The sequence below is a fragment of the Nycticebus coucang genome, chromosome 10 (genome assembly GCF_027406575.1).
Source record: "Nycticebus coucang isolate mNycCou1 chromosome 10, mNycCou1.pri, whole genome shotgun sequence".
Lineage (NCBI taxonomy): Eukaryota > Metazoa > Chordata > Mammalia > Primates > Lorisidae > Nycticebus > Nycticebus coucang.
In genome coordinates, this window is record NC_069789.1 from 95,509,157 (window position 1) to 95,520,211 (window position 11,055).

Sequence of the window (11,055 nt, forward strand, 5' to 3'; positions counted from 1 at the left end):
ATGTGTAGTTTTTATTGTGTTGCTTTGTTGGTTTATTTATTTATTTATTTATTTAGAGACAGAGTCTCAAGTTGTAGCCCTGGGTAGAGTGCCATGGCATCATAGCTCACAGCAACAACCAACTCTTGGGCTCAAAAAGTCTCTTGCCTCAGGTTTTCTGTTTTTAGTAGAGACGGGGTCTTGCTTTTGCTCAGGCTGGTCCTGAACTCATGAGCTCAAGCCATTCATCCACCTTGGCCTTCCAGAGTGCTAGGGTTATTAGGTGTGAACTGTTTATTTATTTATTTATTTTTATTTATTTTTTTTTTTTGTAGAGACAGAGTCTCACTATACTGCCCTCGGGTAGAGTGCCGTGGCGTCACACGGCTCACAGCAACCTCTAACTCTTGGGCTTACGCGATTCTCTTGCCTCAGCCTCCCAAGCAGCTGGGACTACAGGCGCCCGCCACAACGCCCAGCTATTTTTGTTGCAGTTTGGCCGGGGCTGGGTTTGAACCCGCCACCCTCGGCATATGGGGCCGGCGCCCTACTCACTGAGCCACAGGCGCCGCCCGAACTGTTTATTTTTTTTAAAAAAAAATTTGCTAGTGGAAGAAAAAAAAAATTATTTTTTTTTGAGACAGTCTCACTATGTCACCCAGGGCAGAGTGACATGGCATCACAGCTCATAGCAACCTCAAACTCTTGGGCTTAAGCGATTCTCTTGCCTCAGCCTCCCAAGTAGCTGGGACTACAGGCACCTGCCACAACGCCCAGCTATTTTTTGTTGCCGTTGTCATTGTTTCTTAGCTGGCCCCGGCTGGGTTTGAACCTGCCAGCCTTGGTGTTTGTGGCTGGCTCCATAAGCACTGTGCTACGGGTGGCAAGCCAAAAAAAACTAAAAACATTTTTTTATTATTCAGGATTCCTTGAGGGTACAAAGAATTAGGATACACTGGTTAGATATGTTAGATAAAGTCCCTCTTTAATTGTGTCCCACACCCAGCAGGTGGAATAAATGTTTTCCTCTGAAGATTCTGAAGTTGTTCAGGCTTATCTTGGCCTGAGATTGGCCCTTAGACTGCAAAGAATAATGCTAGTTATATGCCAATAAACTATTTTTACTCTTTTTACATGAAATGTACAAATTTCTAGAGGTGACGGTAACAGCGGTGCCTCTAGTTACCGTATGTAAAACACTTAAACAGTCTCATCAATATTGCCATCACTATTTAACACTCCCAGTGTAATTTCTTAAAGTCTGTTTACTTAAAATTGTGTGAAATGACATAATTAATGTGCAACAAAGTCTGAATTACATAAATAAATGAATAAATAAATAAATATCGTGTTAGTGGTAGGTTTTCATAGATGCCCTCTTTGAGAATACTTTAGAAACCTAGTTATTTCTAGACTATTTCCAACACATAGCACTTCCAGTCGCAACTTTCAATTTATCAGTGTATTACTTGCCAAATATAATTTTTTTTGAGGACATGCCAGGTTGGAGGAAGACTCTTGGGAACTGTATTTTGAAGCAGGAGAGGTATGGCCTATGGGAACACCAGAAAAGCCCCCGGCCATGGCAGGTTTCTAGAGAGACAAGTCCTGGTAACCAGCAGGACCTCAAAGTCTGTGGGTGGATGGAACAGTACTCAGGGCAACAACGCTTCAGTGTAGCCAGGGTTGGTGGACGCCTAGTGGGATTTAAGTAAGCTATAGGCGTGATCAAACTTGGGGTTAAAATGAGGCAATGTTGGTCTAACCCCTAGAAGATATGCTACATTCCAGGACTTGAGTTTAGCAACATAGAATTTCGTTATGGTATTTGGCCAAGGAAGCCACCTCTAGAAATTTTAGTGACAGGGAATGGAACTATTTGAGCGTCAAACCTTGGCTCAACCTCTCCTCTTATTCCAGTTTCTGCTGCCATTTACTTTATCTCACTGGAGCAGGGTTCCTTTGGCAGCAGGAAGGCTTACCCAGAAAACTTCCAGCACTTCATTCAATCCAGGAACACTCCTGGGGTAAAGCTCTCCTTCATTATTTACCCAAGTCCCTGTTGGCTGCTTAGCAGAAATTCCCTAGGGCACAATCAGCATTGCATAAATGGAGCAAAAGGCAGGCTTTATGGATCTGGGCACTTGACTCAAATAATTTAACACTTCTGAGTCATCGAATTACACCACCTTATCTTTTACTAAATGACAGTTGATCAGACTTTTAAGAGAGATTTTGCCTTTAGGCTCTCTTTTTTGCTTCTAAACAAACAAGCCCAGCTTGGATAATAATGCACCCTTCTTCCAGTTGTGAACTTATTCTCCTCAAATTATGCTGATATTTCTCATCTTTTGTTATTTTATTGCATTCAGGAATGGGACAATGACAAAGCATTTACAGATCAACTTGGTGTTATCCCCCAATATTTCATTAAAACTCTTATTTGGCTGCCTAAGCTAGTAATCCAGTCTTCTTTATACAGTGTACCTTATTTTATGTGGCAAATCCTAACATTTTAATGAGAGTCACATGCTAGGATGGTAATGCAAAGGGCTAGTGTGATCCTTTTAGATGAACTCTCCCCATTCCCAAACACTAGACAGTAGCTCAGACAACTGGAAGGTGGTACTGGGGGTCCATCTGTCTCATTTAAAGGTTCCCTGAATAACGGCTCAGCCTCATTTCTACCTCCAGATGCTTCCACAAAGAAATGGGTCTCAAAATTATCTTCAGACAGGGCAGCTGACCCTCCTGAACCTATACAAAGCTTAAAGGAGAAATGAAAGAGTTTGGGGGGAAGTACACGAAAGTAATTCTCTTGATCATTACACAGTGTATATGTGTGTCAAAACATCACATCGTGCCCCATAAATATGTCCAATCACTATGTGCCAGTTAAAAAAATAAAACTTTAAAAAAAGTAATTCTCTGTTTCTGTGAGAGGAGAGAAAAAGGAGAGCCAAGGGATTTCTTTGGTTCAGACTCCATTTCCCAAATGCTAGTTATAATCCACTTCTATTTTAAACACATGATACAACCTGAGTGTCAAACCTTCAAATGACTAGATTTAAAAGACATTAAAGAGAAGGAATAAAAAACCCAGGTGATAGGATGGCACCTGTGGCTCAAAGAGTAGGGCGCCGGCCCCATATATTGGAGGTGGCGGGTTCAAACCTGGACTGGCCAAAAAGTGCAAACAACAACAACAACAAAAAACCCCCCAAAACCCAGGCTTGGCACCTGTAGCTCAGTGAGTAGGTAGGGTGCCAGCCACATACTGGCAGGTTCGAGCCCGGCCTGGGCCGGCTAAGCAAGGACAGCTGTGACCAAAAAATAGCTGGGCACTGAGGCAGGCGCCTGTAATCCCAGCTACTGGAGAGGCTGAGGCAAGAGAATCGCTTGAGCCCAAGAGCCTGAGGTTGCTGTGAGCTATGATGCTACAGCACTCTACAGAGGGTGACAAAGTGAGACTGTCTCAAAAAAAAAGCCCAGGTGATTATGAGTGACTGTACCCCCACATTTAGTGCATATTTAGTACATAGTTCTCCAAGGCCTAAAAATGAAGTTAGTTGAATAGAAATAACTTTATTTATTCAGCACTTGATTATTAATTAAAGCGAGGCAGACAGCAGCAGGTGGGTCATAAAGCAGGTCTTTCCCACTACCTCATATTCTTCTTCACTTCCTCGTCAATGTTGCTGGCAGAATATTTGGAAAGTAAAAGCTAAATTAGGAAGATGGAAGATCTATCTATTTCTTTTTTTCTTCTTTTTCTTTTAGAGATGGGGTCTCGGTATGTTGCCCAGGCTAGAGTACAAGCGCAATCCCATTACTGATCAGCCCGGGAGTTTTGACCTGCCCTTCTTCCAAAATGGGCTGGTTTGCCCCTCCTTAGGCAACCTGGTGGCCCCTGCTCCCAGGAGGTTACCCTATTGATGCTGTGAAAACATCTGAATAGGATAGTGCATGAGAGCCCAGAACTCGTGGACTCACGTAATCTTCCTATCTCAGCCTCCCCACTAGCTGGGACCACAGACCCATGCCACTATGTCTGGCTGTTTTGTTTTTGTTTTTGTTTTTTTGAGAGACAGTCTTGCTATGTTGTCCAAGCTGGTCTTGAACTCCTGGCCTCAAGTGATCCTCCAGCCTAGGCTTGTCAAACTGCTGGCAATATAGGCCTGAGCCACCAGGTCCTGCCTCAGATGTTGTTTGTATTCCAAAGTTTTGGTGAATTGTTACTTCTGAAAACAACTGATTAATACATTACTGCACTGTCTGGGAGTGGGGGAGGGAAGATGAGCAGGACGCCCAAGTCCAAGTGGATGGTTCTTGGTTATAGGGAAAAAGCTTGTACTGAAACAAAATCTTTTAATGGGAAATAAACAAATTATCTGCTCTTTTGTTCTGTGGAATTTGACTTCACGTGATAAGGCACTAAAACACATTGCCTGAATGGAAGTGAATCTCCTTTGGGCAAAACTGCTAATTCTGCTCTTCAGGAATCTAAGAAACAAATCACAGGTTTCCCTATAGTCATGATGACAAACAGATTCTCCATGCATAAGGCTCCATGGGTGAGAGTCTTTTGATATTGACCCTAGAAGCCCTGGGCCTTGTTAAGCCCTCTGGACTTGAGCCTCCCACAGTCTGAGGGCAACAACTTCAGAGACCAAGGGAGAGAATGGGAAGAAACCCCCAGACACTAAAGGAAAACACACACGCATATAACAACAACACTCAAATGCATTAAATAAAACCGATTTGATAAAATAAATGTAGGACAAAGCATTTTATCTAAACAGAATGCTTGCCTTAAGTCTATGTCTACCACCTTCTTCAGTATTTTCTCGAAATGATGCCTTCACTTATTTATTTCTTTCTAAATGCCATGCAGCTCTTGAGGTACAGGGCTACAGGGGTAATCAAGACTGTATCCAGAATACATAGGCAAGTATGTATGGTTAGGGGTGACAATGACATGGGAGGACACGAGGGCAACGAATTGGGAGGAAGGCTATGAAGGGCATAAACAGTGATGTGCGAGAGAGAACACAGCAGGTGTAGAGACTGGAGACAGGACAGGGCTTCTCTGGCATGAGGAAGCGAAAAAAGACTCGTGTCTGAAGGGTGATGATGAAGAATAATAGGAGAAATTAATTATTATTAATACTGATTAGCATGCATATTATTTAGTATGGGTCAAACCCTGTTTCAAGCAGTTTATCAATATTAATTAATTTAAATCCTCACAGCATCCTTGTGTTATTAACTCCATTTCGCAGATGAGGAAGCCAAACAGTAGAGAGGCTAAGTAATCTGCCCAAGGTCACACAGCTATCACAGAGCAAAGCCTCATTTCTACACTCTAGGTAATCTGGCTTCAGAGTCCACACTCTCAACCCTTGGCTATACTGCTATCAGTGAGGTTGAAGAGCAAGTCTGAGCACACCTGACATGTCTGAAACATTTCCACCTCCCCAGACCATCTCCTGAGCATAAAATATATTAACAAGAACTAATAATCCACTCCAACTCAGTGACTGATTAATGTCTGAGATGTTTCTAATTGCAAGGGGAAGAATTGGGAAACATCCAAAAAGAGAGAGAGAGAGAACATTTTCTTTGTAATGAATGTCAGCACTGCAGGATGATATAAGTAGAGATTACAGAATGAAAAAAAAATCCTCCAGTCTTCCAGGTATATAGTTTTGTGAGGAGAAAAGCAACACAGACACCAGTACTTCATTTTTACATCATAATTCCCACATACCTGTACCTTAACTGGGATTACACAGGAATTTAAAATCATAGGGAAATTAAGCTAGGCGTTCTGGGGGGGGGGGCGCGGGGGCGGGAACACCAAACCTCCAATGAGTCACAGTGACACCCCTTGGATTTTCCCTCACAAGAAATGCAGGCAGACTATAGTTAATTTTTAGCAGCTGCTGAATCCCTGCTAGAGTACCAGCCATTCCAAAAGAAGGAAACATTTAGGCTGCTGGGTTTTGCCTGAAACAGGAGGTTTGACCTTTTCATGCCTGTCTGTACTGAAAATGAAGCTCTGCCACAATTATTTGCATTTCTTTTCTTTTCTTTTCTTTTTTTTTTTTTGAGACAGAGCCTCAAACTGTCACCCTGGGTGGCATCACAGCTCACAGCAACCTCCAATTCCTGGACTCAAGTGATTCTCCTACCTCCACCTCCTAAGTAGCTAGGACTACAGGCACCGGCCACAATGCCCAGCTATTTTTTGGTTGCAGCCGTCATTGTTTGGCAGCTGGGGCTGGATTCGAACCTGTCAGCTCAGGTGTATGTGGCTGGCGCCTTAGCCACTTGAGTCACAGGCGCCAAGCCAATCATTTGCATTTCTTAAGCTGGAGAAATAAAATATCCTTTTTTTTTTGAGTGGACTAAGGCATCAAAATTTTAGCACTCATGTTTAAGTCACTAAACAGGTCAACTTCAGTAAGAACTCACAGGGTAGCAGGGGACCTATGATTCCAAATGCTGAAATCCTTAAAGGCATTTGCAAAAGTTTAAAAGATAGTGCCATTTCCCTGTTGCCTCACTACCGCTTTTCTCTCCACACAGACAAGGCAAGAGGGAGTGAGGGAAACTCAGGAATTTTATTTTACATAGCAATAATCTACCTGATGCTAACTACTACACTCTTCCTGTCCAGGAAGATGGCATGCTAATAAGTAGCATTAATACATTCAATTGCAAAACCAGTAGCATATTCTTCTAAGCAAATAGAGCTTTAAAATGCTAAATGTTTTGTCATCTATGGTGGTCAGCAGTGGGATCCTGAATATAGATTTGGAATATTTAAATGTAGGGAACTATAAGTTTAAATACTGATACGTTTAAATACTATGACTAAATGTGCAGTAGGCACTAAATCACTTTTGACAGATTGACTTGACATCCACCTTATTCCAGACTCCTCCAGAGGCTCTTAGCATTTCTCTGGAAAATATGTCTGTTTCTCCCCCGTGTTAACCACCAGGTGAGAAGCTTTCCTTTCAGGATGGTATCTCTGCAGAACCCCAGGCCAGTGGGAAGAAGCCTAAATGAAATGGCAGACGGCCCTTCTCCAGTACTCTTCCTTAATCTAATGAGGCTTCTATGACTAGCCACTGTATCCGGGTCGTCTTATATATAGTAACATTGGTAAAAAAAAAAAAAAAAAAGTCACTTGACAAAGTTTTCTATTTTTGTAACATTGTGTCAGGAGGAAAGCCTAACAGAACATCCTCCAGGAGTGAAAGTATTTGTTTGGATTTTAGATGTTAGTTTTAACTCAGTTAAGTTTAATTCCTGTGAGAATAAACATTCTTGATCTCCCAAATCAGATAATATATTCTTTGAATCCACTGAAATAAAACTCAGCGGTAACGCTGACCAATAATTTTGGGTGCTTCCCAGAAGCTGCAGGTTCTGGATGATTTACAGATTTCCCAAGAGAAGCCCTGGCTCCAGCTCCCACCCATGAGGAATCTCAAGTCTGCAGCAACTCTGCAAGGCCACACCTAAGCCCACAGCGCACATCTGCAGAGCAGGAAGTGGCCTTCCCCTCTCAGGACACCTCTCCCAGTTAAGAGATTAACGTTCCAATCCCGGCCGCTCCTTTCTTTCTCACCCTCCTCTCTGCTTTTCCTTTACCTCCTTTCCCACACTCACTTGTCCCCCAACGCTACAATGTAGCTTGTGAATTTGTGACTCCCAAGGAAAGTATTAGCAGAAGCCACAACTTGGAGGAATGACTCAGTAAGGAGTCTCCAATCCCTCCCACTGCCTTGCAGCTGTCCCACCGCCATGGCCCTGGCCTCCCTGCTGTCACACCAGATAAGCAGGGACATTTACTGAAATCCAAGGAAAAACCTGAAATGATTCCCCCACCCCTACAGAGTGACTCCTGCTCTAAGGCAGCGGTAGGAATTATCACTTACAGGTTCCAATACAAGCCGATAAACGTTTCCATTAGGCAAGAGGAAAACAAACACAATTCCCCCCAAGGCTCTCCGACTGTCCCTAGCAACACATCCATATCCGCAGCAAGCGCAGAGCTCGCAGGCCACTTTTGAAACCAGTGTCACCGATCAGGCCTGCACAGCCAACACCCCCAAGCAGTGCCCGGCTCGCCCATCCTCTGCACCAAAGCTGCAGCTGGCGAGATCAGATGATCCTCCAGGAGGCATAAAGAGGCACCCAGGACCTAGGACCCAGGACCGCACAGTCTTGGGAAGGGGAGGAGAAGAAGGGATAGAGAGAAAAGGAAGCAATTGAGGAAGGGATGACCTTGAGAATTTCCCTGAGAGAGCGGGTCTCGCTTAAATGCCCCAACTCCATTCTACCAGGAAGAGGATACAGGGCAGATGGAGGGCGAATAAAATGAAAATGCACAACTTTAATCTGATAAGGGTAGGGATGTTAGAGAGAGAGGAAGTCCCTATTCACCTAGGGGCGGCTGAGACATGGGCAGTTCCTAGCGCAGGAGTGGTGTCCGCGGAGGGCGGATGTTCTTTGCTGCCCGCAGGTGCTAGCACTCACCTGGATCACCTTCGCGCGGCTGGTGCTGGCGGTGCAGTGGGAAGCTGCGCAGCGCGGGTAAATGCCGCGCCCTCTGCCAGGGGCCGGGCGGGGTCCAGAATAGGCCCCGCCCCGCCTGGGGCAGCGCACGGCCACGCCCTCCAGGCGGGCCTCCGGCGCAGAGGCGCGCTTTCTAAGTTTGCCAACTCTGGGCTACTGGTTGGGAGGCGGAAACTGAATTTTCTTCCTGATCTTGGACACCCACACATTTACTCCTCCCACCCCCAAATCCATATATCTACTCTCCCAAGTACCGTCGTGCTTCCCCTTCCTAAACTGTGCCGGCAGATTAGGTTTGCAGAACAGTGGCACGTTAAATAATTTATCCCCAGCCCAGCCACCGTAGTTTGGTTTTAGGCGCTCTGGGGTAAGAGCGAGACACAGGCTTGCGCTGCGCGTGCGTGGAAGTAGGAGCGCCGCGACCACTGCATTGGCTAGGACGTGGGCTGCCGGATTGCTACACTTACTGGGTGAAAGAATTTAGGGATGTTAGGGCCCAAGAGCTTCCCTACCTAACAAGTATTATTGTTGTTGGTTTTGTCGAGAGCGGAAACCGAGCCCTGTGTGCTTGATCCCGGCACCGGCTCCGTGATCCTCAGAGCTTTAGCAGTAAACACGGGATCCAGTTACAACCTCACGTCCAACCTCGGGGTCAGGCTCTGGGAGGGAGGTCTTAAGACGTGCGGACAGTGTGGAAACGGAAGAATAGAACTTGCTTCGAATTGCTGTAAAAGCCAAAGGAGCTGGCCACGGAAGGCACCACAATTTCCAGTTTTCGCTTGTTTTAAGTGCCCTCCCTCATACTCCAGTCCTCTGGACATACCTTGTCCTACCTAGAGTTGCCATTCCTAGCCTTCTCTTAGCGTTTCCGTTTGGGGGGCTATCTCACCTTTGAGATAATGCTTGGGAACCGAACGAGTCAAGGTGTGGAAAGGCTGGAACTTAGGTTGTGGAAGGTTCTGGGTTGAGTGGTTTGCCCCTTTTTATTGGTTGCAATATCCACACATCTAGAAGTACTTTGAAGGCTCATAAAATCTTTACTATTGCTATTCCAGCAGTTTCCAACCTTTCTCACGCTTTCATCTCCTTAATAAAGACTTCCGTATTTTAGGGTTTCTGGCATGCTGAGTATAAGGTGCTGTTTTCCCTGAACACTGAAAGGAAGCAAGTAGGAAAAACATTTCTCCATTATTGAGGGCGTTTTCTTGCTGACTGTTCAACCATAATAAAAGGCAGTCTGAGGTGGAAGAAGGAATGATTCAAAAATCATGAAAATTCTGGCCTCTTCTTTCCCATTTACCTCTGACCACAGACAAGTACTTAATTCCTTAGGATCTTCTTTTTAAAAAATCTAGTTACAGGCGGCGCCTGTGGCTCAGTGGGTAGGGTGCCAGCCCCATATACCGAGGGTGGCGGGTTCGAACCTGGCCCCGGCCAGCTAAAACAGCAGTGACAACTGCAACAAAAATAACCTGTCGTTGTAGTGGGCATCACAGGCAAGAGAATTGCGTAAGCCAAAGGGTTTGAGATTGCTGTGAGTTGTGATGCCACAGCACTTTACCGAGGTCGACAAAGTGAGACTTTTTTTTTTTTTTTGTAGAGACAGAGTCTCACTTTATAGCCCTCTGTAGAGTGCTGTGGCATCACACAGCTCACAGCAACCTCCAACTCCTGGGCTTCAGCGATTCTCCTGCCTCAGCCTCCCGAGTAGCTGGGACCACAGGCGCCCGCCACAACGCCTGGCTAGACAAAGTGAGACTTTGTCTCAAAACAAAAAAAAAAATCTAGTTACAAAAGCAATATTTGTGTATTGTAGAATTTTGGGAAATAGAGATAAAGCCCAACGAAAATTACATTATGGGATCATACTGCATATACTGTTTTATGCTCTGCTGTGTCCACTTCATAAATTGTAAACCATTTTCATTTCTTGAACTGTTCATTCTACAACATCATTTGGTAATGATTACATGTCCTTTCATAGTGTGGACATATCAGTCCTCTCTGGTTAGAGTTAGCCTTTTTTTTTTTTTAAACAGTCTCACTTTGTCTCCCTAGGTAGAGTGCCCTCAAACTCTTAGGCTCAAGGGATTCTCTTGCCTCAGCTCACTGAGTGGCTGGGACTACAGGCACCTGCCATAAAGCCGGCTATTTTTAGAGATGAGGTCTCGCTCTGACTCAGGCTAGTCTCGAACCTGTGAGCTCAGGCAATCCACCTGCCTTGGCCTCCCAAGTGCTGGGATTACAGGTGTGAGCCACCACGTCTGGCCAGAGTTAGGTTATTTTCTATTACAGTGTACAACCTTGTAGATAAATCTGTGTACTTTTTTTTTTTTTTTTTTTGGTATTAAATTCCTTTAAAGAGGAATTACTGGGTCAGAGAATACATACCTTTTAAAGTCTTTTGTTATCTATTAACAAGACACATTTCAGGAAATGAGTTACAGTCCTCTCCAGCACTGGATATTGGATATTATTTTCCTT

The 11,055-nt window shown here is 44.6% G+C and overlaps 1 protein-coding gene across 3 annotated transcripts in view; it reads right to left on the reverse strand.

Moving 5' to 3' along the window:
* The window catches only part of MGST3 (microsomal glutathione S-transferase 3), a 28,765-nt gene extending 20,096 nt beyond the window's left edge, over positions 1-8,669 (reverse strand). Inside the window, exon 1 of one of the 3 annotated variants that reach the window (XM_053606650.1) lies at positions 8,533-8,669. The gene's annotated coding sequence lies outside the window, so the exon portion shown is untranslated. Of the gene's footprint in view, positions 1-7,931; positions 7,953-8,439 lie in introns of those variants that run through there. The other 2 variants (XM_053606651.1, XM_053606649.1) reach the window with 2 other exon arrangements.
* Positions 8,670-11,055: the final 2,386 nt, after the last annotated feature.